General features: G+C 45.1%; 1 long non-coding RNA gene across 3 annotated transcripts in view; it reads right to left on the bottom strand.

The window, feature by feature from the left end:
- Positions 1 to 3,050: 3,050 nt before the first annotated feature.
- LOC122681685 overlaps positions 3,051 to 27,228 on the bottom strand; it is a 28,993-nt gene continuing 4,815 nt past the window's right edge. Inside the window, exons 2-3 of one of the 3 annotated variants that reach the window (XR_006337072.1) lie at positions 5,772 to 5,864; positions 3,051 to 3,085 (exon numbers count right to left, since the gene is read on the bottom strand). This is a non-coding gene — a long non-coding RNA (uncharacterized LOC122681685). Of the gene's footprint in view, positions 3,086 to 3,154; positions 3,286 to 4,983; positions 5,396 to 5,771; positions 5,865 to 27,228 lie in introns of those variants that run through there. The other 2 variants (XR_006337070.1, XR_006337071.1) reach the window with 2 other exon arrangements.

Below are 27,228 nucleotides of genomic sequence, written 5' to 3'. Positions count from 1 at the left end.
GACTTCATTATTTATCCATTCTATACATAATAGTTTGCATCTGCTGATAACAAACTCCCAATCCAGCCCTCCCTTAACTCCCCCCCCTTTGGTAACCAAAAGTCTGTTCTTTACGTCTGCAAGTCAGTTTATGTTTCATTTATAAGTTCATTTGTGTTATATCTGTGTTGAAATTTTCATCTCAAATGGCTTTTCAAGACTGTGACGGTAAGAGCACACTGTTGTACAGTCTTCCTATTGATACACTCTGCTGACCTTTCTGTATGATTACATCATACAGTTGCCCCCATCTTTTTAATGATTACTTACCAGCCTATTTCATACAAGGCCTCAGATTTGTTTAGTCATGCACCATCCATGGTCACACGCATTGTACATGTAACCCTTGACATGTTGATCTGTGCATCCTTGCATATTCATCCTTCAACAGAAATTTTCTGAGCAAATTATGTATGAGGTGGAAGACTAGATGCTATGAATACAGCAGGGACAAGACATAATTGCTTCCAATTGCTTCCTGCCTTCACAGAGTTTGCAGTCTAGCTGACTGTTGCATCTCAAATGTACAATCCACCATGTCCCGACTCCTGTCCTCCTCACTAGTGTAATAAGAACTACCCCTTTGTAGACCCATGACCCTAGGGTCCACAAGGAGGATTCCTGCTCCCACTATCCATTCAGGGTCTGCCCTGGAGTTTGGCATATTGGGTTTGCATGAGGGCTGCCATTATCAATTTTTTTTTATTTTCAGATTTTTTTAGTGTGGACCACTATTAAAGGCTTTATTGAATTTGTTGCAATGCTGCTTCAGCTTTAATTTTGGTTTTTTTGGCTGTGAGAAATGTGGGATCTTAGCCCCTCAACCAGTGATTGAACCCATACCCCCTTGTGCTGGAAGGTGAAGTCTTAAGCAGTGGACTGCCAGAGAAATTCCTACCATTTTCACTTGAATGGACTGGGGCAAGTCACTTCTCTATCAGATTCAGGCTTCCCTGTCTATAAAGTGGAAATTATCAAGATTAACTTTCCTGAGTGGTTGTAAGGTTTTGATGAGTCCCGTGTGTAAAATGTTTAGCATAAAATATCAACTATTATTATTGCTCTTATATTATTATGTCTTCTGGTGCTAAATCTGATTGCCCTCCAGAGTTCCCAGCTTGTTCTGCCAATTCTGGGCCCAGCACCTGCTTCCCCACCACCTTGGCTGTCCTCAGGAGCCCTTGAGTATTTCTCAGCAGGGCCTTAGTTTCCATCTTAAGAGAATGTGAACATGATCTGGCCTCAAGATAGTCCAGGCCTGCAAGGAGCTTGTTAATTAGAAATGGAAGGGCAGGGACAGCAAATGGTTTTCTGAGGAGCCATTTGCACTCACCGTTTGGGAACCGGGTGTGATTTCTTCTTAGGGTAACTCCGTGGAGATCTGTGGCCTGTTGTCACGTAGTTTCCAGAGTCTTTTCTGTCCTTTGAAGACCTAGCTTGGAACTTGGCCCTTTGGCCGGACTCTCACTGCCGGGCCAGACAAGCTGCAGATATTATTTGTCAAGCTGGGGCTGGGTTACTCGGCTGGGACACTCACCACTGGGCCAGCCCAGCACTTTCCCAAGCTGGGCTCTCTGCCATGGCTGGAGAGATGCCAGCAGGAAGGAGGCAGGGCCTGGGCAGGGCCGGACGGGAGCCCAAGGTGGCCCGCAACTACACCAGCGGGATGACTGGCATCAGCTCCTCCCAGGCAGCAGGTTCCGACATGAGCAGAGAGAGGCTGCCCGTGCTGGGTCAGAGGGGGCACGGGCAGCCAGGAGAGGGCCACCCCCCCAGTCTGGGCTCCTCAGGGCCTGCCAGTTTTGGCGTGGCTGTTGGGGAAACCTGTTGGGTAAGCTCCCATGTGTTTCCCCATAAGGCTGGGTCTTGCAGTCCAGGCTGCAAAGTAGGGGTGAGGGGCGGGAGCTCTTTATTGATGCTGACATTTACTTGAGAAGCTGCCAAAGGGTGGTTTATGTTTCTTAAACAGAGATGTGTTATGATAGGGAGGCTGCTTCTGTGGAGGTGACGGCGAGCCGTGCCCGGGGCTGGGCCTCCCTGACGTGTATCTCTCCACCAAGCGCGCGGGTGGGGCGATGGAGCAGAGGGCCGGGTTTGGTGGGGAGCGCAGGTAGCCGCCCCCGAGACAGAGCATGTGACCTTGGGGGAAGTCAGGTCACCTCCCTGGACTCCACTCTCCGATCAGCTAGGTGAGAATGATGCCCCCTCACCCCCCACGGCTCTGTAGCGAGTGTCCCTTCACTCCATCCTCCCCTTGCACCCGTCCAGGTATCTCACAAATATGATCTCACTTAATCCTTTAAAGACTGCATGACGTAGGTACTATTATTAGCCTTGTTTCACAGATGAGGCACCAGAAAGACCAAATCGTTTGGCCAAAGTCTCTCCCAGAGCAAAACGGGCAGAGCTGAGCTCTGACCCCATGCCGATGTCTCCAAGCTTAACCAACATGCTCTGCTTTCTAGATCTTGCCTAGCATCCCTCTCTGGTCAAATACATCAGTCACTCACTTTAGAAAAGCTCAGTTGTGGATGTGATGATCTGACAAATGCAGGCCTTTTATTGGATTCTGAGTTATGTGCCTTGTTTTTTTTTTAATTAATTTTTATTGGAGTATAGCTGCTTTACAATGTTGTGTTAGTTTTTGCTGTAGAGAAAAGGGAATCAGTTTTATGTTCACATACATCTTTTTTGGATTTCCTTCCCATTGAGGTCACCGTGGAACATTGAGTAGCATTCCCTGTGCTTACAGTAGGGCCTCATTAGTTACCAATTTTACGGTTGTTGTTGTTCAGTTGCTCAGTTGTGTCCAACTCTTTGGGACCCCATGGACTGCAGCCCGTCAGGCTTCCCTGTCCTTCACCATCTCCCAGAGTTTGCTCAAAACTCATGTCCATTGAGTCAATGATGCCATCCAATCATCTCATCCTCTGTTGTCCCCTTCTCCTCCTGCCCTCGTTCTTTCCCAGCATCAGGGTCTTTTCAAATGAGTCAGCTCTTCGCATCAGGTGGCCAAAGTGTTGGAGTTTCTGCTTCAGCATCTTTCCTATTTTACACATAGTATCAATAGTGTATATATGTCAGTTCCAATCTCCCAATTCATCCCAACCTTACTCCCGCCTTGGTATCCATGCATTTGTTTTCTACATCTGAGTCTTTATTTCTGTTTTGCAAATAAGATCATCTATATCATTTTTCTGGGCTTCCTCAGAATGGGTAAAGATGCCTCAGTGGTGAAGAATCTACCTGCAATACAGGAGACACAGGAGACTTGGGTTCGATCTCTGGGTCAGGAAGATCACCTGGAGGAGGAAGTGGCAACCTATATGCAGTATTCTTGCCTGAAAAATCCCATGGACAGAGGAGCCTGGCGAGCTACAGTCCAAAGAGTTGGACAAGACTGAGCGACTGAACACACGCCATTTTTTCCAGTTTTTGTTAACCACCGTATCACTGGGACCTAGCTCTGGGTCTAAGATGAAACTTCTTCCTAGCAGCATGTCTAAAAGAGGCTGAAGGGAAGATCAAATGAGATAAAGAAATAACAGGTGGTTCCCTTGGAAGCCACGCGGCACTGCTCTGAGCTCACCAGAGGCATTTGGGAAATGTTTATACCTGGGACAGACTCATTGCGGGGCTAAATTTACCCAGTGATGTCATTCCTCAGGGCAGCATGCTCAGTCACGAGTGGAGTCACCCCAATGTGGCAGCCACTGGAGGGATTTCAGCCTCTCATAGACATGCTGCTGGGAAGTTTCATCTCAGCCTCAGAAGAGGAAGAAGGGCCAGGAGCATGGTTTGCAGACAGGCCAGCACTGGACCTGAGCCTCATAGACCTTCCAAAGCTTTCAAGGGTGGCCTCCCCCAGCATCTCTCCAAGGTATCTCCTGCTGAACCTTGGAAGTTGGCTCGGACCATCTTCCTGCCATGGAGAAGACTATTTCCATCACTCAGCCATCTAGATCTTACCTTCAGCTTCTGCTTCAGCCCTAATGAGAAGCATCTCTCAAGTGCCAAGTGGTTGAATATCAAGAAGGACATGGGAAAGAACTTGGCTTCTGGATTGTATGTTCTACCCTCACTTTTCTGCAATCTGTGTTTGTGGAGCCTGTGGGAGTGAGAGGAGTCGAGAGCCAGCCTTGAACTGTGGTCCTTAGATGGACCCGCTCTGCAGCCCGTTCTGCCTTTTCCCAGCTCCTGGAGGCAGCATGGGGATGGTGCATGTGTGCATCTGTGTAAGGAGATACTCTGCATCTCATTTCCAACTCTGAGGACTCCCATGTTTGTGGGAAATCTGATGTCTTTTCAAAAATTCTGCAAAATTTGGCAAGAGTAATTCCCTCTTCCATCAAGCTCCCCCTGAGCCTCCCAATCAAGTTCTGGGGCACATTGAATGCTGCCTCAGGGCATGGCAGGCTTTGTGGTGGGTTGGCTGGTACGGTGTAAATGTGCTACCAGTCTGACTGACGGAGGGACAGACAGGCTGCAATGAAAACCTTGATCTCATCGCTGTCTAAATTAGAATGGAAAAGTCTAGTTAGATGACATCAGAAAGAAATCTGCCAGCGTATTATATTTAGATGTATTTAAGACTTGTTAGCAAAGAAGATATTGGAGGAATGGGTTTGGAATAACACTTCATAGAATAGCATCAGGTAACGAATAAATGACTTTGGTTTGTTTGCCCAAAGGGAAGCTTAGTCAATCAGAAAGTCAACACAGATTTCTGGAGAGCTCTGCTCTAGAACTAGGGAAGCCCTTCACTGGAACTCTCTTGCCCTCATCCTAAATTCTGCATCTGGGGTGGTATTAAATCCAGAGAAAGAAAGTGTCAGTAAGAGAAATTGAATTTTTTTCCTTAGCAAATGCCTTCATCAACTGTTTGGAGAGTTCACCAAGGCCAGGCTGGGGTTATTTAAGTTAGAAAGTGATCTCACACTGGGGCAAGATTGTTCTCAGCTTTTGTGGCTGAGATCTTTATTTTTCAAGGAGGTGTCCATACTTGCTAAAGACACTTTCTTGGTTCAGACAAACCAACTCAACAGTCACGTGGATCATTGGACAGGACTGTTGCCTCCTAATATTGCCACACCTGGGGTGTGTGCGGGCGCCCCCGATTTGCAGCATCAATGTCTTTACCCATTTAGGGTGGGGTGGCGGCACTTTCTGCTACACTCCCCACAGGTGGCTTGACTGTTAATCAAACTGCTTTTAATTCACATGGGAAGTCATCTCCAGGAATTTGATAGCTGCTCAAAAGTGTACACATCTGTCCCGTTGATGTGGGCAGTGTTAAGTCTCAGGAGATCTGGGACTCAGAGTTAGCAGACTCATCTGCTAACACAAGCTTGTTATCCTGTCAATAGAAGCAGCATGTAAATCCACATGACTGAATTTATGACTTAGACTTTTTATACAATGCTTTTCCAAAAAGGGCAAACAATAGTTTTGGTTAGATTAGGTTGATTTAGGGCTTCCCTGGTAGCTCAGATGGTAAAGAATCTGCTTGCAATGCAGGAGACCCAGGTTTGATCCCCAGGTCAGAAAGATTCCCTAGAGAAGGGAATGGCAACCCACTCCAGTATTCTTGCCTGGAGAATTCCATGGCCAGAGGAGCCTGGTGGGATACAGTCCCTGGGGTCACAAAGAGTCTCTGCTAAGCCCAGGGCATTTTGCCAGTAAGGAGGCCCTTCATCTCAGGGTGACTTAGTAAGTGCACCTGGGACACTCACCGGCAGGGACTGTATGCCCTCATTGGACTTGAAGCAAGGCAAGGAGGTCCTCATCTGGAGGCCTGAATCTTCATACCAGATTTCAACCAGGTTCTAGGAGAGAGAAGATGGCAAGCATCCATGGGGAGAATTAGAAAGACTGGGATCAGATCCTGGAGTTCTGGGCCATATATGAGCCACCCCGAGGGATGTTTATATGCCTAATAAGCACATTAAGCAGGATCCTTGATTCTGAAAACTATTCCTAGCTCCAGTTGATGGAGATAGTCCGGGGATACCATCCGTAGTATTACATAACACTGACAGTATAACTGTTATGTGGATTAACTCTCACTGTTTGCATGGCAGGTGTGCTATTCTCTGTATTAGATTGGCTTATTTAATCCTTGCATCAACCAAATGTGATAAATGAGTATCCCCATTTTATTAATACAGATGTGGAAATTAAGGTCTAGGTAAGTTAAATAATTTGCTCAGATTTCCAAAGCTAGTATGTGATAAAATCAGCGTTTAAACCCAGGCAGCCTGACTCCAGAGCCTGTGCTTACCATAATGCTAGACGTCCCAGGACGGTATAAACCAGAGATTTATCCATCTGTTGTATAAAGGACCAGGTAATAAATGTTTTAGACTTTGTGGGCATGTGCTTTGTAGCACAAAAGCCTTCCATAGACTATGCAAATTAACATTGTAGCGCTATTCTAATAAAGCTTTATTTATGAAAACCAGCCATGGGCCAGACTTGACCTATAGACCATAGATTGCTGACTCCTGGCATAAACCAAAGAGGGGATTGAAGTTTCATAGTCAACAAGCATTCATTGGAACAGTTATTAGGTGTCAGATACTTCAGTTAATTTATTTTTATTGAGTCCTTCAAGAGCTATGAAGTAGGGAAAGAATGCCCAGTTTACAAATGAGAAAACCGAGGCTCAGTGAAGTCAACTTTTCTAGAGACGTATAGCTAGTAAATGGCAAAAGAGAACTGAATATAACTCATCATAACTCATGTTCCTTTGTCATTTTTCTCTGTAGGCTTTCCAAGTAGACTGAAGCCCCATAAATCATCAAGTCTCCAGAAGCTATATTGCTGCCTTTTTCAGTGCAGTGTGAATGTGTCATAACTTGGCCAGGACTGGCTGCCAGGCATGCCGGGACCTCAGAAGCCTGAGGCGTCTGGAAGAGGAATTGGTGCTGGACTAGAATGGAGGGAACCTGCCCAGCTGGAAAGCTGACTGTTGATGGAGAGTGGGGTCCTAGTTGTCCACATGGATGTGGGAAATTCTTTCAGGTTCCCAGGGTGGTCTCATTTCTACAGTGGGGCACTGTGGGCTTGTGAGCAAAAAGTGGACATGTGAGCAAAGAGATCAGAAATCTGTGGGCATGATTATGTTGGAGTGGCATCCTTGTTTGGAGCAGGACCCTGGTTAGGAGCTCCAGGGAGGAGAGACCTGGGAGACATCGGGCACCATTGGTGGGGTCTGCTTCTCAGGAAGGAGTCCTAAGCACAGGAAGCAGTTAGAATCAGAAACAGAATTCTAAAAGGAACACAGTCATGTAACAGAGAGAAGCACTGCCTTGGTCTCCCATCTCAGCTTAAAGACCATCTCCCCATAGAGGCCTTTGTTGATGACATCAAATGGACGTCCCCGTGCTTTAAAAATTTTTTGAACGAATTCTATTTAGTTTATTTTTCAAAACTTATCTGGATGAACCCGGTCTTTTTGTGTAATATGGGCTCTAGTTCCCTGACCAGGGATCCAACCCGGGCCCCCTGCATTGGGAGCGCAGAGGCTCAGCCACTAGACCACTGGAGATGTCCTCTGTGCTTCTTTATTGCTGTGCTGTATTTTTTTTACTCAGATACACTCACGTCAAGCCTTTCCCACTTGCCATTTCCTCTTCTAGGAACGCTCTTCTCTCAAATATCCATAGGCCTTGTGCCCTCACTGCTTCAAAGTCTTTTTTTTCAAAAATCACTTTCAGGGAGGCATTTTCTGCTCATTTAACAATTTAGTTCCATCTTCCCCAATATTCCCAATATTCTATTGCCCCCTTTTTCTGTTTTACACTTTTACTCCTTACTGTGCATGTATGCTTAGTTGCCTAGTCATGTTTGACTCTTCAAGACCCCATGGACTGTAGACTGCCAGGTTCCTCTGTCCCTGGGATTTTCCAGGCAAGAATACTGGAGTGGCTTGCCATTTCCTTCTCAAGGGGATCTTCCTGACCCAGAGACTGAACCTGTGTCTCCTGCATTGGCAGGTGGATTCTTACCACTGAGCTACCTGGGAAGCCCTTCTCCTTAGCACTGACCCCTAAATTATGACGCAGGTTCCCTTTTATTTGTTTATTTTTAATTGGCATATAATTGCTTTAACAATGTTATGTTAGTTTCTGTTGTACAACAAACTGAATCAGCTATATGATTACATATGTCCCCTCTCTCTTAGCCTCCCTCCCACTCACCCCATTCCACTCCTCTGTGTCTTCACTGAGCACTGAGCTGAGGACATGTGTTCCCTTTTTATCTTGTTTCTTAACTGCTCTGTAGATGGTTTAGGAAGTTTGGAAATGGATGTCATTTTGTCCCCATGTCCACAGTGTTTAGAACAGTGCCAGAGACCCTACAGGCCCTCAATAAGTATATATTGAAATTCATCACAAGTTGTAATTATACGGGGCTTCCCTGCTGGCTCAGATGGCAAAGAATCCACCTGCAAAGCAGGAGACCTGGGTTCAATTCCTGGGTTGGGAAGATCCCCTGGAGAAGAGAATGGTAACGCAATCCAGTGTTCTTGCCTGGGAAATCCTTTGGATGGAGGAGCCTGGTGGGCTACAGTCCATGATGTTGCAAAGAGTCAGACACGACTGAGCAACTAGCATCTTTTTTAATCGCCATCTCTCTCTAGACTATAAACTCTGTAAGCGTGAAAAATATGTCTGTGATTTCATTAGTGCATCTCTCAGTTCAGTTCAGTCACTCAGTTGTGCCCAGCAAATTGTGACCCCATGGACTGCAGCACCAGGCTTCCCTGTCCATCACCAACTCCAGGAGCTTGCTCAAACTCTTGTCCATCACATTAGTGATGCCATCCAACCATCTCATCCTCTGTCATCCCCTTCTCCTCCTGCCCTCAATCGTTCCCAGCATCAGGGTCTCTTCCGCTGAGTTAGTTGTTTGCATCAGGTGGCCAAAGTATTGGAGTTTCAGCTTCAGCATCAGTCCTTCCAATGAATATTCAGGACTGATTTCCTTTAAGACTGACTGGTTTGATCTCCTTGCAGTCCAAGGGACTCTCAAGAGTCTTTTCCAACACCGCAGTTCAAAAGCATCAATTCTTTGGTGCTCAGCTTTCTTTATGGTCCAACTCTCACATCCATACATGAATACTGGAAAAACCATAGCTTTGACTAGATGGACATTTGTCAGCAAACTAATGTCTCTGCTTTTTAATATGCTGTCTAGATTGGTCACAGCTTTACTTCCCTAGGGCCTAGAATATATTCAGTCCTCAAGAAACACTTGTCAAGTGAAAGAATGAGTGAGGATTAGGAGAAGATGCAGCTACTAACTGGCAAAAGAAGCCCAAGAACTTGTATGTCTCATTGTCTGAGTTATATAAGCAATACAGCTAATCAAGTTGTATTGTGCTTATTATTTATAGTTGTGTTGTGTATATTGTACACAATTGTATATACTGTGTATATTGTAATCTAGTTGTATTGTGATCTTTCCCACTAATTTAATAGTTACTTTTTGTAAAATTTAATTAATTATTTTTAGCTGTGCTGAATCTTGGTTGCTGTGCCCAGGGCTTTCTCTAGTTGCAGTGAGTGGGAACTACTCTTCCTTGCAGTGCATGGACTCGGTAATTGTGGCTTCAGGGCTTAGTTACTCTGTGGCATGTGGAATCTTCCTGGACCAGAGATTGAACCCATGTTCTCTGCATTAACAGTCATATTCTTATCCACTGGACCACCAGTTCTAATAGTTATTTAAAGGGCATATGTTGTGTCTTATTCATCTCTGAATTTAAGATCCTTGATACCAACTTAGTAGGTGATGGCTAATTATGTACCAAATGGATAACATGGAACCCAGCAGCAAAAGTTGGGTGTCAGAATGCAAAATTCATTGGAGAGCCCACTCCCTAGTGAGGCTGAGTCTGCCTTGTTTGGAACTGACCAAGGGGAAACAAGGCTGCATTTGCAGGTGGTGAGCATCAGATATACCACCTGGGAAAAGCTAGGAGGACCAGACACAGGATTCTGAAAGACCTCATCCCAAATGTTGAGGTCCTTCCAGGTGAGGCTGATCCTGGCTGGGGAGGCAAGGGCAGCCAATGGAGAGAAGGCAGGCAGGTAAGGAGGAGTGAGATGTGATCATGGAAAGATCAGGCAAGAACCCATGGCCACCAGGTCTTCTCATGCTCATTCAGGGAGTGATGAGAGGCTACATGGAAGACTTGGAGCCCTAGGGCTCCAGAGAAGAGGACAGAAGTGAAGTTGTCCTTCACATTTCAAAATCAGAGATGTGATGCTAACCCCATTCTCCACTCCTTCATGAAGCATGTGTCCTAATTTGCTTGTCTTAACAATCTAAAATCTGTAGAACACCCTGCCCAATATGAGATGCTTACACCACTGAGTTGCTAATTTGCAAACCATCCATGTGTTGGATCCAGGATGATTTCTGGAGTAAGCATTAATTGCCAGGGATGCCATTGGGTGGTTGTTTATCTTCATTAGGTGAATATCTTAAATGAATGCGTCAAGGAATGAATGACCACATGGGCAAGTGGATTCATGAATGAATGAAACAAACTTCCTGCAATTTTTTAAGATGGGACACGAGAGAGGGGGTGCATTTAGGGAGCATGGCAACCCTCCCAATGAGAGGCAAGGCCAACTGGGTTTCAGAAAAGCTGTCGTGTCCACATTGCACGCAGCCCTGGGAGAAGGCTTTTAGAAAGTCCTTGAAAAGAGGAAGAACATGAGCTGGGATCTGAATAATGCCCACAGTTTTTTGTTGCTGCTTGATTTTTGAGTTTGTTCCTTATGAAGAATTTCTGTCTTGGCTAATGGATGCTATTTGGTGGCCCATGGATATTTTACAAAACCAGTATTTTCTAATTGAAGACTATGCATATTTCCTGCAAAGGCATATTGGGCTGAGGAAGATGAGGCTATGTTTCCTGATCCTCTGAAAGTGTTTCCATTGATATCTCCTTGCTATTTCTATAGTTGTTTCATTGTACATTTTGGTTATATGCTACTTGGTGTCCAAAAATATAAAAATGTTTACTCTGAGTTTTCTTTTTCCCATTGTCATTAAAGAGTGGATTGAAAGTGAAAGTTGCTTAGTTGTGTCCAACTCTTTGCGACCCCCTATGGATGCTCCAGTCCATGGAATTCTCCAGGCCAGAATACTGGAGTGGGTAGCCTTTCCCTTCTCCAGGGGATCTTCCCAATCCAGGGATTGAACCCAGGTCTCCTGCATTGTAGGTGGATTCTTTACCAGTTGAGCCACCAGGGAAGCCCAAGAATACTGGCGTGGGTAGCCTATCCCTTCTCCAGGGGATCTTCCAGACCCAGGAATCCAACCAGGGTCTCCTGCATTGCAGGCAGCTTCTTGACCAGCTGAGCTATGAGGGAAACCCACAGAGTGGATTGGTTTAACATAAACAGTTAGTAGGAAAAAAGAAGAACATGAGAAAAAGGGAGTTGGTGAAGCAAAGAGGTGGCACACAGTGTGGAGAACTGTGAGGATGCTACCCCTTCTCTGATGGACAAAGGGCAACACGAAAGTAGAAAGAAAGAAAGATGGGTATTTGTTGACTGTTTTCCATGGCCACTGGTAGTTTGACCCTGTGCCCTTATGTAGTCCCCCCAGTATTATCTCAGATGGGTGTCATCATCCTCATTTTATATTGATGACTGGGAGATAAGTGACTTTGTAGACGTTACTCCTTAGAATTGAGATTCAAACCTTAGTCTCCATGGATCAAATGATCAAATTCTTTATCTGGTGACATTTCAGTGCCTATTCTTTTCCTTTAAAGATAATATCCTTTATTTTAATTTTTTTTTAGATTTGGCTGCATTGGGTCTTCGTTGGAAGCAAGCAGGATCTTTTGTTGTAGTGCACAGACTCTCTAGTTGTGGCATGAAGGCCCAGAAGTTGCAGTGCATGTGCTTAGCTGCTCCATGGCATGTGGAATTCTAGTTCCCCGACAGGGGTTGAATCCATGTCTCGCTCATTGCAAGGAGGATTCTTAACCACTGGACCACCAGGGAAGTCCTATTTCAGTGTTTTAAGATGGAAGACACTCTAGAATGCAAAGACAAGACTAGATAAAATGGGAAGTAAGGAGAGCAAAATGGGCCAAGATTATGGGAAGTCTAGATACCAGGGTAAATTTCTTGAGGTGGGCGGGTGTCTCTGACAGCGTGCCTTAGGCATGCTTGGCGCAGAGGCAACCCGGGTACCATGCTTTGATAGATGCTAACTCAGAGAACTGGGTGGGGAGAGCTGAATCCACAGGGATAAAACTCAGACCTGCAGCTAAGAGTGACCTTGAAGGGTTGGGTGCTGATCCTAGAGCAGGAATAGAATGCATAATTTAGAGAAATTAATCTAATACAGAAAGGTGAAGATGAGAAGCTGAAAAAAAATCACTCAGAAGAGTATTTTAATAGTTTAGAACTAAGCTCTATGACCTTGATTAAAAAAGGAGTAGTAGAAATGAGATCATTTGCAAGACATTTGGAAGGAAGAATTCATTCGATTTAATTGCTGACTGGATATCTGAGACAAAAAAGAAATAATATACTTTGAGTTAGAAAAAAAAAAGCCAGTGGGTAAGCACTGCAATAGGCCTTTTTCATTCATATTTTCATTTTATCTTTGTAACAACTCTGAGAAATATATGCCATGAGCCCTATTTACAGATGAAAAACTGAGGTTTGGAGAGGCTAAATAACCAGGACGTTCAGTTAGAGGTGGAATTCAAGTCCAGTTACTTCTAATTTCAAAATCTACCTTCTTTACTCAGTGACTTGAGACCTGTAGGAGCAACTTGCTCAAGGGAAGCATGCATGAATATCTGGTGATTATGATATTGCAGGGACTATGTTAAACAAATATCTGGTTTCTTGCAAACACACACACACACGAAGAAAATAAGGCACAGTGCTGAGTCATTCACCCCAAGAAGCCTGAGGGAGGTGATTATAAACAGCTGGAATCGGCATCATGGGCTTCACTAGAAAAACCAGAGGAGAAGCAGGAAGGGACTGACTTCGGAAAGGAGAAGGAAAACTGAAGCAGGGAAGTTATTTCAGAGGACAGAGTACAGCCAGACAGAACCAGATAGAGCCAAGCAGAGCAGGAGCCTTTGGTCATGCAGGAAAAAAAGAATTCAAATGCTAAAAACTCAAGACTTCCTTGAGTTAGATGTTGTCTCTCTGTAAACAGTGAAGTGACAGACACAGAGGGGCCTTCCCTAGTGGCTGAATGGTAAAGAATCCACTGGCCCATGCAGGAGACATGGGTTAGATTCTGGGTCTGGAAGATCCTCTGGAGAAGGAAATGGCAACTCACGCCAGTATTCTGGCCTGGAAAACCCCGTGGACAGAGGAGATTGATGGGCTATAGGCCACGGGGTCACAAAGAGTTGACCATAACTTAGTGACTGAACAGCGACAACAATAGACCCAGGACCTGAAACTCTGATGCTCCATCACATGGAAATAGGTTTGAGTGGGGACAGTAAAAGGAGTAAATAAGAAAAATTATAGGTAAAAGTGTGAAGCTGAAGGGCTCCACTTGTCCACAGCGCAGGAGTCCCCAGCCTCCAGGATCTAATACCTGGCACTCTAAGGTGGTGATGATTCAATAATAATATAAAGTACACAATAAAGTAATGCACTTGAACAATCCCCACCCCACCCCCCACCCCCCCACCTCTCACACTCTGGTCCATGGAAAAATTGTCTTCCACGAAACCAGTCCCTGGTGCCAAAAAAGGTTGTAAACCTCTGCTTAGAGGTTTTGTTTTTTTAGTCTCTTCTCCTGTAGTGACTTACTTTGTCTTCAAAGTCTGAGTAATCCATTTTTTCGTTGATCAATGACTACTTGGCTCACTTGACTTTTAATACACAATCACTGAGTTACTTTCCCCTTCCTGAATCTGCTACACCTCTGAATTGTCAAGCCTGCTAAGCTACCCCCACTGATGACCCTAGGACCATCTGGGCAGCTTCGGAGCCCCAGGCCCTGGCTAAGAGAGGACTTCCATGGCACTAGTGGTGGGAAATCAACCTGTGGACCAAAAATTTGGAAGTCGTGGTGGAAGTGGATTGGGAATATGAGGTGAGACCCGTTCATCTTTTGCACCCAGTCAACATCTCTCATACCTCCTCTACTCCCTGGACTTAGCTAGACCCCCAAGGACAAGTTGGATTCGGGGCATTTAGATTCAAGTGAGATTGAAGAAGTGTCCCCTATAGACCTTTAGACTTGGATGAGTGGAGATGGATGAACAACTGGACATGAAGACATTACTTTGAAAATAACTGGCCCAGTTGAGCAAGCAGGGTCCATTTGCAAATAAAAGTAATGCAGAGGGAACGGCTCAGTGGTAAAGAATTTGCCTGCAGTGCAGGAGACATAGGGCACGTGGGTTTGATCCCTGGGTTGGGAAAAGCCCCTGGAGAAGGAAATGGCAGCCCACTCCAGTATTCTTGCCTGGGAAATCCCATGGACAGAGGAGGCTGGTGGCTACAGTTCATGGGGTCACAAAGGGTCAGACATGACTGAGCACTCACACACACACACCATGAAGTATAAGAGAAGTCATCTCTTGTTTCTGATGTGAGTGTAAAAATGTCCAAGTGTGATGCCAAGAGTCTGAGAGAGCTTGAGCATAGCATCAGATAGGCTTCACTTCAGCGCTGTCTGAGATCAGATAACATTCAAAGTTTCTCTGAAACTTATTTATACATAGAGCTGAAGATATGCAGGGTGAGGATCAAACTGGATTAGTGCTTGCAAAGTATCTGATATGGTACCTGGTACAGAGTAAATTCTCAGTGAGGATTAATTTTCCTTGCCCTCTTTCTGAGGCTCAATATGAATAATGACGGTCCTATGGTAGCTGAAGTCCATACTCAGAGCTGAGTTGGAAAAGCCCATATATGTAACAATTTAGATCAACAAGAACTATTAACTGCTGGCCACATGAATGGTGAAACCAAAGCACAGCATAATAATAGAGCTCGTTCGAGGTCATGAAACTGTTAAGGGCAGACTCAAATTCAGTTTTCCTAAAGCTGCCTTGAAAGTTGGTTGTGAGTTCCTCACCTTTAGTTCATCTTGTTAAGGTCTGGGTGTCTGTGTTTTTAATTAAAAACAAAGTGCATCCATTCAGCTAACAGACCTCTTATCTCAGCAGCCATTAGAAGCACTGTGGGTCTTTCCCCAGTCTAATAAGATCAAAAAAGAAACATCCCCAGTATCCACCGTCTGCCCCACCCTCCTTGGTCCCACAGCCTGAATCTCTTCCTCTCCGAGACCTCTGCGAATCAAGAGCCACACCTAGGGATGTCAGCCCAGGAAGCTGCCCTCACCTTTTCCGTATGTGCAGAGAACTGGGACCTCTTAGACTCCCACAACGAGCGGGGTACTTGACCTTGGCGTGAGTGCTGAACGTGGTTCTTGGTTACAGTCTGCCTTTGGTCCTCCAAATGCCATCCTCCTAGCGCAGGTCACTCCTGCCCAGGGCACATTTGGGATGATGGGATGCCTGAATCCCATTCCTGGTCGTTCAGTAAGTGCCTTTTGCATTTGCTCAATGAGGAAGGTTGAAGTAGGAAATGGCAACCCACTCCAGTATTCTTGCCTGGGAAATCCCATGGTGGGCAAAGTCCATGGGGTCGCAAAGAGTCAGGCACGACTGAGCAGGCATGCACTACTACTAATGAGGAAGGTAAGTACTTTCTGCTGAGACTGGAGCTAAGGAGAACTTTCCTATCCCATCTTTTTCATCATTCAGAGATACAGAACAAAGAGCCCTGACTTAAAAAATCTTTTCTCTTTTCTGCTACTTACCAACTGACAAGTTCGGTGGTCCACTTGCAAAAATGTCAGTTTAATGAGTTTAACCTTGTTTATTGGAAGTTCTGATATTTGATGACATGTAGACTGAGACTAATGGTGACACAGAACCTCCTATGAATCCAACAGACCTAAGTTAAAACCCCCAGCTCTTATACTCACTGGTTCTGAAAATGTCCCTTAAAGTTTTCATTTCATCAAAGCATATTGTATCATGGATATAAATACTTAATGTATAGTGCTGGTATATAGTACATGCTCAATAAAGGACGGTTTAAAAAGTCCTCTATAAGCCATCTCGATACACATCAGTGTAAAAAAATACATTTATGTCCTGCCCTACTTTGTTAATAAGAGCCCTTTAGAATCTTCCTGGGGTCATTTGTTGTTGTTCAGACCAAACACAACATATTATAAATTCCCTGGGTTCCCTCTGAGAGAGCCCCAAACAGAAGACAGAGCTGCAGGGGACAGAGGAACTGGGCAGACAGACAGCATTTCTGCTCCTGAGGTCTGTTAGGCAATAGGAAAACACCCTTTGGGGCTGATTGCTGACAAAAAGCCCCTCCTGTTCCAAACTGGAGGCAGACTGGAGCAGAGGGAGGAAGCAAGCCAGCTTTTTGGTTTAGCTTGGGCCCAGATGGCTCATCGGATGGAGGCGGGGGCCCAGAGCTGAGCTCTCCTTTCCCTGCCACTAGCGATCTGATCTGTGCGGGAAGGCATCAGAATGGGAGGTCACCCTGCTGGCCAAAGATGTGTCCCGCGGGGCTTGGAGGGTGACAAAAGTGGCACAGAGTTCTCATTTTCCGGGTGGTCTCTGACGGGAACAGAGCATCCAGGGAAAGTTTTGACGATAGAACATTAAAACAGAAACACATTTTCGGGGCTGGGATTTCCAACTTGGGGTCCAAACCCCCACCCAAGATGGAAGCCCGAAACACAGAGAGAATGCATGCTCGTTGGGATTCGAATTGCAAAGGTCTCCTCCCTGCTTTCTTCCTGAAAGACAAAAGAAAGTTAAGCTCTGGGCTCCCGGATGGAGCTGGAGAAAGAATGATCCATTTCTTTCCGAGCGGAGAAGATGGTGTCCAGAGGATTTGTAGGAAAATGCCCTTTGCCTGAAGCCCCCGCAACCCTCCACTCGCGGCCCCAGCAACCAGGCTGGGCTAAGCTGATTAAAGCTCTATTCAGAATTGCAATAAACCCAGAAGATACGCCGGGGCCACTGATGGGCCTCAAGATTAGCCACTAAACTGATCGCTCTCTCTGGGATCGTGGCTGCTGTATTTTTGGAAACTGGGCACTTAAAGAAAAAAATTTCTGTTTTCTCATGGCTCTGCGTGAGGACCTCATTAATTTCCCAAAGTCTCCACAGAAGAACAATTGCTCTAATTCCATCTGGCAGGGTTCTAAAGCTTGAAAATTTCCCCTAGAATATAAAATATATGGAAAATGAATAGACACGCTTGTATATGACCTCGGTAATAGATGACCCAGTATGCATAATAGGCTACGCCCTGTATGCAAACACGCACATATGTGTATATAAATATTTTTTTTCCTTGCCTTCTTGCCCTTATCCTGGAATTCTTAGCAATTTGGCCTGTCCCTGCTTATTAATGATGTTTCCAGAGAAGAGCTCATTGGTGCATTTTCGGCAATGGGTTGATTAATAGAGGGGCACTGGGGAGCTCTTTGGGAGCCTGGGCATTGCTGGCTTGTTGACCTTGATGCTCGGGGGATAGTCTCGCTTCCAACTATGGAATCTCAGTTAGCATCATAAATTGTGGAGCCACTGGTTTTATGGCCCTTCTGCCTCCTGCTGGGAATGTTGTTTCTCTTTAATAACTGGCCAAGCAGCAGCAGTGAACCACTTCCCCTCCTCCCTCCAGGTCTTGCCCGTCATCCCCTCCCCTCCCCCACCTCCACTCTCCACCTCAGCCCTGGTCACACAAGCAGACATGCACATGTGCTCACACGATCACACACATTTATAGACATCTTGCATATCCATATCACTCCTCCCCCCCCTTTTTTTTAGTGAGGTTTTAGTAAGGAGACTATTCACCACCCCCCACCCCCCCACCCCGACTTCCTTGGCACAGCTAAATCGGGTAGGAATTTTCAAAAGGCACTTTTTTAAACATCAAAAAGAAACAGAAAGTAACCAATCATAAAAAATATCGAGAGCATTAAAATAGTCTTGTTTTCAAAATAGAGATTGCTAGAATCTCAGTGGGAAGAGAGAAGAGCTGGTCTGCCCTCTGGGTGCTGCTCTCTGAGCAGAGGTAACTCTTCTTTGCTTCCTCATTTACCCCTCCCCCTGGCCTCAGGGAGCCATCCCGCTCCTAGGGTCTCAGAGACTAATCTCCATATGCAAGCTCACCCTGGAGCCAGACTGCTGGGAAGATTCACTTCCCTGCCTGATATCAGTGCCTTCCCCTTCCCGGTTTAGTTCAGTTGTGTCCGATTCTTCGTGGCCCCATGGACTGCAGCACACCAGGCATCCCTGTCCATCACCAACTCCTGGAGCTTACTCAAAACCCATGTCCATCAAGTTGGTGATGCCATCCAATCATCTCATCCTCTGTCGTCCCCTTCTCCTACCTTCCATCTTTCCCAGCATCAGGGTTCTTTCCAATGAGTCAGTTCTGCGCATCAGGTGGCAGAAGTATTGGAGTTTCAGCTTCAGCATCAGTCCTTCCAATGAATATTCAGGACTGATTTCCTCTTCTAGATCCACCCCATCCGCACACCTAGAGAGCTCCAATGGGCCTTTTCAGGTGGTTCAGTGGTAAAGAACCCACCTGCCAATGCAGGAGAAACAGGAGACATGGGTTCAATCCCTGGGTCAGGAAGATCCCCTGGAGAAGGAAATGGCTACCCACTCCAGTATTCTTGCCTAGAGAATCCCCATGGACAGAGGAGCCTGGCGGGCTACAGTCCATGGGGTCACTAAGAGCTGGACACAACTGAGCACACACTTAGGCAGAGAGCTTCAAGTTCTTCAGATCTCTGCTCAAATCTCCCTTTTTGGGGGAGGTCCTTGGGGATCTTCCTGTCTATGAAACCCCTCTCTCTACATCCAAGTGGACAGTCAATCCTAGGTGTCCACAAGGGATTGGTTCCAGGACTCTGTGGATTCCACAATTCAGGGATATTTAAATCCTTGATACAAAATGGCATAAAATCTGCGTTTCACCCATATACAAACTTTAGTACACTTTAAATCATCTCTAGCTTAGACTTCACATACAATCTAAATGCTATGTAAATAGTGGCTGGCAACAGAGCATATCCAAGTTTTGCTTTTTGGAAACCTCTGGAATTTTTTTTTTTCTTTCAAAAATTGTTTGATCCCCACTTGGCTAAGTCTGGGGATGTGTAACCCACAGATACAGAGGGTAGACTGTACTACTTTCTTATCCCCTTTCACAGTAACCGTCATCACAGTTGTAAATGTATGTTTATTTATGCCCAGGATTAGGTTCGTGTCTGTCTCCAGGGCTGGAATGTAAACTCCTTCAGTGCAGGGATCCCACATCTGAGTGTATCATCCCTCAATCTTCAGCTTCTATCCCGGTACCAGGAACGTAGTCCATAAGAAGTAAATGTTTATTGATTGAATAAACAACCTTTCTGCATTGCATTACACATGTAGGAGAGGTTTCCCAAACCTATCCCAATTCAAATGTCTAGAACATGCACTGTTTTCTTTATTTTGGTGGATATTGTTGGTGTCCTGTTCAGGTCCTTTTTTCACTGAGCTGGGCCATCCGTCTGTCAGCAATAGGGGATGTCAGTGACTCACAGCTAGACACTTCTCCAGATAATTACTCCAAGACCAGGAGCTGTCTCACCCAGAAAAGTCTGGAAAGCTACACCCTATCCAGAAGGTGGTTAGTAGCCAATGGCCAGTTAATATGAGAGCGGAAAATTCTGGCCCCTTAGCCTTAGGATGGGAACTCTGAGGTGCCTTTCAGCCTGCAGAGCTGTCTATGGGATCAGGCTGAGACAAGCTTTCAGCTGAAACTACCTCTTAGTCTGGTTTCTTTCCTATGCCCAGCTTCTCTCACCCCTTTACAGATTTTACTTGGGAGCACACCCTTAATAACTTATTTGCATATGAATGTCTATCTCAGGAACTATTTCTAGAGGACCTGAACTAAAACACCTTCAAAATTCAGAACCAGTGGGATGATAGTAAACTAACTTTCTGGAAATAAAAACAAACCAGCAACTCTGATTTGTGGAATCTGCCAAAGTCTGTGGTGTAAATAACTTCCTCATGGCCGATTTCAAGCTACCAATATGTCACGGAACACGAAATTAGAAAGGGATGTGCACAATTGGCTTATGGGAGTCAATACAAGCCATATATGGCACACCATAGCTCACAATATGCATGAAATAAAAGTTGTCCACAATACTGATATTATTAGTAGCATCATTTGGAGTGCCAACTAAAGCATCATTCTGAATACTTTACCTTTATCTCAGTTCTCATGGTACTTCCAGGAAGTTTGCCCTATCATCCCGTTTTACAGATGTAGTGACTGAGGCTCATAGAATGATATGGTTTATCTAAGGTCTCACTGTTAATAAAAGCTACAGCTGAGGTTCAGGCCGAGACCTGACTCTAGAATCTTAATGCGTGACCATATTTGGTGTCCTCTACCACTGTTGTTGCTGTTGAGTCACTCAGTCGTGTCTGACTCTCTGTGGCCCCATGAACTGCAGTGTGCCAGGCTTCCCTGTCCATCACTATCTCCTGGAGCTTGCTCAGACTCATGTACTGAAAGGTAATACGTGCTCTCTTCATGTGTATAGACTTTCAGAGTTGCCATAGTGCCTTTTTTTCCACATAGTGATTTGCAATCCTTAGCATAGTTGATCATTTAAAAAATGTAAGCTACTCAGGGTAAACACAGCAATTGCCCAGCCAGAACATTGAGGCTTCTTGTGATTTGTCCAGGGTTCTGGGAGCGGACCTGGAGCTGTAGATCGGGGTCCTCATGGTCCATGTGTCTTTCCAGAAGACCCTGTTTCTTTCCTCTCCAGAATCTATACTCTCAGTGGCACCCTCTCTATTTTCCACATGTGAAATCTATTCTGGTGTATCCAGAGAAGGCTGAAATTCAAGGGATTGTAAGGAATATCATGCCTCCATTCTTCAGCAGAATGAGCATCCATATTTATCAATCTATAATGGAAGCTCAAGTAAAGAAGATATGATTTCTAAGGGTTTGGGGTTAAACCAACCCAGTTTAGCTTAGCATACAAAGACTAGGCACCTGCAACATCTGTCAGGGAACTCTAGGGAATTTCTGAGACGTTGCTCTGATGCAAAGCACTTAACGTAGAACATGGCACATGCCAGGTAATAGATTTGTCTAACTAGGTCCCTTGTCCTTTGCTCCCAACCAGTAAGCAGATCCTGCTAGAGAGGGACAAGACATTTTAGCTACAGTGGCACTCTGCACTTAGGCCGTCCAGACCCAGGGGTGTTTGGTTCACCCCTCAACGCCATCTTGTGGGCAGTGGAAACTTTGCCAGGGTTTGGGGAAACCAGCCCAGCCGTTGTGTGATCGAAACTGAATAACCTACATGGCTCTGGAAGGAAATCCAGAGAGCATCTCAAAGTGCAAAAGCAGAGTTTAGGAATCAAGAGTAATGGAGTCAGTGGGCCTGGAGACCATCGTACAGAGTGAAGTAAGTCAGAAAGAGAAAAACAGATACGATGTAATATCACTTATGTGTGGAATCTAGAAAAATGGTGTAGGTGAAATTATTTGCAAAACAGAGATAGAGACAGAGAATAGAGAACAAATGTATGGATACCAAAGAGGAAAGGGGTGGTGGTGGGATGAACTGGGAGATTGGGATTAACATATACACACCATTTTTGATACTATGAATATAGAGAGCTAATAAGAACCTACTGTATAGTGTAGGGAGCTCTACACACAGGTCCGTAGTGACCTGAATGGGGAGGAAATCCAAAAAGAGGGGATGTAAGTATATGTATAGCTGATTCACTTTGCTGTACAACAGAAACTAACAGAACACGGAAACTAACACAATTGTAAAACAAATATACCCCAATAAAAATTATTTAAAAAACGGAGCATCGGGAGGTGACTAAGAGGTGATCTCCTTCAGAGATCACCATTATCATTCCCATCATTTGATAATCTGATGAACACCATCTGTTCATTTTCTGTTCTGGGGGCCAGAGGGAACTATACAGGCTTTTCCATACACCATTTTACTTATAATTTCAGGCTAAACTTAGCCACGGACTTTGTCATTAAGAACTTCAGATTCCTCTGGCATTAGTTGAGTACTTGCTGAGCGCCTGGCATTGTGCTAGGTCAGTGGTAGATTCAGATAAAATTCATGCTCTCAAAACCCTTGAACTGTTTAAAGGCAGGAAACCATGAACTTGATAGACTGCAGACCACAACCTGAATTAAGCAGGGCCACTCACAAGGGGCCCTTTAATTCAAGGGCTATGGACCATCCATAGTGGGAGAAAACTTTCTTGCCTGGAGGTGGAGAGATTTATTCATCACCTGAGATCTGTAAGGATACCCAGTTCATAGGCCATCTGGGTGAACTTACCATATGGTGACAAAGCCTCAACTTTATACTTTTTGTGTGTCTAAACTATTCAAGTCAGCTTGAGCCCAAGCTTCCTCCTCATCTTGGCTTGCTTGGATGCAGCAGAGACAGGCAGAGCTATAGCTGGATTTTGCAGAAATCCTTCAACGAATCAAGCAAACAGACAGACATACACACATACATATATGTTTTTTGTGTGCCTATCTATTTTTTGCAGTGGTCGTTATCATATCTGGGTTTCCCTGGTGGCTCAGATGGTAAAGAATCTGCCTGCAGTGTGGAAGACTTGGGTTTGATCCCTAGTTTGGGAAGATCCCCTGGAGAAGAGAATGGCTACCCACTCCAATATTCTTGCCTGGAGAATTCTCTGGACGGAGGAGCCTGGCGGGTTACAGTCCATGGGGTTGCAAAGAGTAGGACATGACTGAGTGACTAACACTAACCATATCCGCTCTGCTGATAAAACCAAGGCTCAGAGAGTTTGAAAAAGTCAGTCACATGGCAGGGAGGGTGGTGGTTTGAATTCAAATTCCCAGTTTTTTCCATCACATAGGCCTGGGAAGGTAGGAAAAACATCTCAGTGCGGATGCAAGTTGAAGATCAATGTCCCTGCCCTCAAATAACTCGTAGTCAAACAAAGAGGTTCTTAACCTTTAAGGGGGAAGGCCCTGATGTGGAAATATTTATGTAACTTTGAGAATCGCCCCAGAAAAATACTGGAAATCTTGCATACAGTTTTAGAGGAACACTTGGACTCCACCCACCATTCCCGATCCTCCGCTAAGGCTCTGGGCTCAAAAATACCCTAAAAGCAGATTCCTTAGTAATTCCAAGGTGCCCACGTCCTGTAAAAGGAAATGGCTCCCAGGACTCCATGGGAACCCGCATGAAAAGAAGTTAAGTGTCAGCTGCAGAATTTGTTCCGTGCTGGCTGCTGCCTCAATGCTGAGAAGGATGCTGTGATGACAATTCATTAGAAGGACTTAGGCCATTCAGCCAGGTTCAGGGCCAACTTCCCAGTGACCACAAAGCAGAACGGTTACCGGGAAGGCTGTGGGTCCGTTTTGTGTCAAAGCAAACCTCCAGGAGCTTTGCTGGGCAAGTTTGGAGATGGGCACAATTCCCTTCGTAGGATAAATCTGTTTGGGAGGCATGGGGGAGGGTGAAATCCCACACCGTGGAGACAATTTCCTTATTTGCTTTCAATCTAAATCAGAAAGGAATTTCTTGGAATTGGCAGAGTGGATTATATGTATAAATATGTGTGTGCACATGTGTATTTAGAGTTGTGTTATGGGGTTTTTCAGGGTGTTGGTATGTCCTGTTTCTGAGTCCTAGTTATATGAATGTATTCGGCTTATGAAAATGTAGCGAGCTATATACTTAGGTATGTATTAATATACTATTCTTTCTATTCATTTATTGTACTTCAATATATATATGCTGTGTATATATTTATATATATATATTAAAATATTTTTAAAGAGAATGAAGCAAGTGAACTAAAACTTGAAACTTTCTGGGGGAAATAACACAATTATCTAGCATAATTTAAACATTTAAAGTCACAGTCAGCCAACGTCAGCTATAGTCATTTAAAGATTCTGTGAACAAGGACGGGGAGAGTGTGACACGTGTGAACACGGAGACGCAGCGGGACCTGGTGATTGCTTTACAGAGCATCCAGCAGCAGGATGCTGGGATCTGCCTGGGGCCCTGAGTGACTCCCTCCCCTGCCCCTCTCTGGGGCCCTGCCTCCTTGCTCCTCACTTCAACCTGTTGAGTCCCGGCTGATATGAGCTACAAGGTCAGATCCATTCGTCCTGACCTGAGCGATCTTGCTCACTGGGTTGTGGAATGTGGAAGGAAGCTGCTGCCGGGTTCTTGGGATCATTCCCATGGGGTCTGCCAGTCTCATCATCCCTTGGCTTTCTGATGGGCTCCATTCATTCACAGGGGCATCAATGTCTGGTTAGAGCCTGCCCCGGCCACCTCTTGATCTTCTCTGTCTGGGAAGGGGCTGGACCCAGCTCCTTCTACCCGGCCTGGTCTGGTTGCTCCAAGTTTCACTTCCTTTGCATACGAGCTGGCCTTGAAACACAAAGTCTCTGCTGGACACCCAATGCAGCAGCTTTTGTGCCTGACAACCACAGTTCTCTCCTCACCAAGGCTCCAGCTCGTATACGTGCCTTGTTCGGCTCACCCATCAGCATCATTCCATCCCTTCCTCCCCTTCCTGGCAGCTCCTGCTGTTTTGGCGTCGGAGTTACGACATTCTGTGTCTCTATGCTTTAGGGAAGCTACTGACTTGGGAAATAAGAAGGTCTGACTGAACTCCAGGAGAAAGCGAACCCAAGCTGACTAAGAACCAGATCTGAGTCCTAAGTCAGCAGCAGTAATATGTGAACTTAAGAGAGGCAGCAGGAGCCCTGCACCACCGGAGGGAGGAAATACGAGTCCCAGGCAAGGGAGCAGGTGCAGGCAGCTGCCCGGGGCCATCCCCCTGGAGACTCAGCCTGGTTGCTTTGTCTGTTGGGGGTTGCTGGGCAGGGTGGGACACAACGACACGTAGGGATGTGTGTCTCTGCCTTTCACCCTCTGTCACTGTAAGCACCCGAGTCCCTTTTGCATTTCTTCATTTCTTTATTCACTTTCCAAAGGATTTAACCAAGTCAGTTCTCCATATGTCTTGGATCATGCCACCCCAGAATGCCCCTCAAAGACCCCGCTGAGCATAATTTCTGCAGACAGATCTCAGAAGACACAGTTCCCAAGGCCAGGGTCAGGTGAAGGCCAAGGCCAGGGTGAGAGAACGCCGAGTATGTTGCAGGATGTCAATAAATCCTCAAGACCTGCCGCACAACTTAGCCTCTCTGAACTGGTTTCCTCTTCATCTGTAAAGGGTGATAATGATCTGCCTGATTCTCGGTGGAGAGGCCCAGGCAAGATGGGAGAGAGCCCTTAGTGAACCGTCAAGATTTGTTCTGAGCAGAATGTGAGCAGCTTTGAGGAAATGAGACGCCGCTGGATGGAAGGAGTCTTGTGATACAGGAAGTGTCTCCAAGTGGAGCTTTTAAAAATGCTCTCAAACCACTACAATATTGTAATTAGCCTCCAACTAATAAAAATAAATGGAAAAATAAAAAAATAAAAAATGAATAAGTTAAAAAAAAATGCTCTTACAACATGCATGCAACCAAACCTGTATGACTGTCTCAGCTGCTGATAGGTGTCTGCTGTTCCCTTGTTAAAGCATTTTCTCCCATCCTTCTCCAATTTCTCTCTATTCCTTGCAGAATCATGGATCTCTCACTTTTCTGATGTTTTTCTCAGTCTCCATCATTTAATTTTTTCCCCCCTCTTTGAATCTAAAAAAGTGTGGAGTTATCAAGAGTCCCATTCCTCACCTTCCATTGCTTCTCCCTCTGTTTGCTCAGTGAATGATCTCACTCCCCCCCAAATCAACTCCTGAGAACCCCCAGATCCATAATATACCCCCTTTCTGCTCCCACTTCCAAATCCAAGTAACTTCCTGTCAAGGAACCTCTTCTGTTACCCTCTAGGGCTCCTGACTGACCACGTAAACTTCCCCCACCAAACTGTCCTCTAATCTTCTGTATCTGATTGGGCACCCCTACTGGATGGGCTGGCTGAAAAAATAAGCACACCTGAGAATATTAACCACATTTGTCTCTTCACTGCGGAATCTCAGTGCCTGGCACATGAAAAGGACTCAGCAAATCATTTTTTTCCCCTTTTAATATATAAAGAATTCATTATCTCTGCCTCATTCTCCATTAAATAATAATCAAATAACAAAATTATACAAATTAGGCAGATAAAAATTGGCTTAGTGCATAACTGAAAGCTTCATGAGTACTCTCTGGGTGTTGGGCTCTGTTTAGCATTTCATATATTTATGTTATGCACATATCAGTATATAATAGAAATATGCACATACATATTTAGATATGTATATGCACATACATATACACACCTGTGTATCTAGATATGTCTGTGTGTATATGTATGCCATGTATATATGTGATACAGATACATACACATGAATATATGTGTGATTTAAATGAGGCTTTAGTGGCTCAGATGGTAAAGAATCTGCCTGCAGTGCAGGAGACCCGGGTTCAATCTCTGGGTCAGAAAGATCCTTTGGAGAAGGGAATGGCAACCCACTCCAGTATTCTTGTCTGGAGAGTCTCATGGACAGAGGGGCCTGGCAGGCTACAGTCCACGGGGTCACAAAGAGTTGGACAAGACTGAGCAACAAACACGCACACACGCAATTTAAATAATATACATAATTATATATGTGTAATCCTTAGATGTGTAATTCACCCATTTGGCAGATGAATAAACTGCTAACAAATAAATGTCAGAACTGTATTCATGTTCCATTCCCAAATGATTTACAGATATTAGTTCATTTAATTCTTATAGCAATCTTATAAAAAGTGTGGGAGGCTACCACTTCCCCACTTTATAGTTGGAGATGCTGAAGTTGAGGGAGGTTAAAAGCCTGGCTCAAGGTAATACCTGACAATGGTGAGGAAGGAAATGAGATGCTGCTGGGTGGAAGGGGCCTTGTGATACGGGAAGTGTCTCCAAGTCGGGAGTAGCACATGATTCCTGCCCACACAGCCCCAATCCAGAGTCTTTGCTCTGCTGCCTTGCAAAAGTTGACGCCTGTATCCTAAC

Source organism: Cervus elaphus, chromosome 23 (genome assembly GCF_910594005.1).
Source record: "Cervus elaphus chromosome 23, mCerEla1.1, whole genome shotgun sequence".
Taxonomy (NCBI): domain Eukaryota; kingdom Metazoa; phylum Chordata; class Mammalia; order Artiodactyla; family Cervidae; genus Cervus; species Cervus elaphus.
This window is presented reverse-complemented; position numbering and strand designations above follow the sequence as displayed.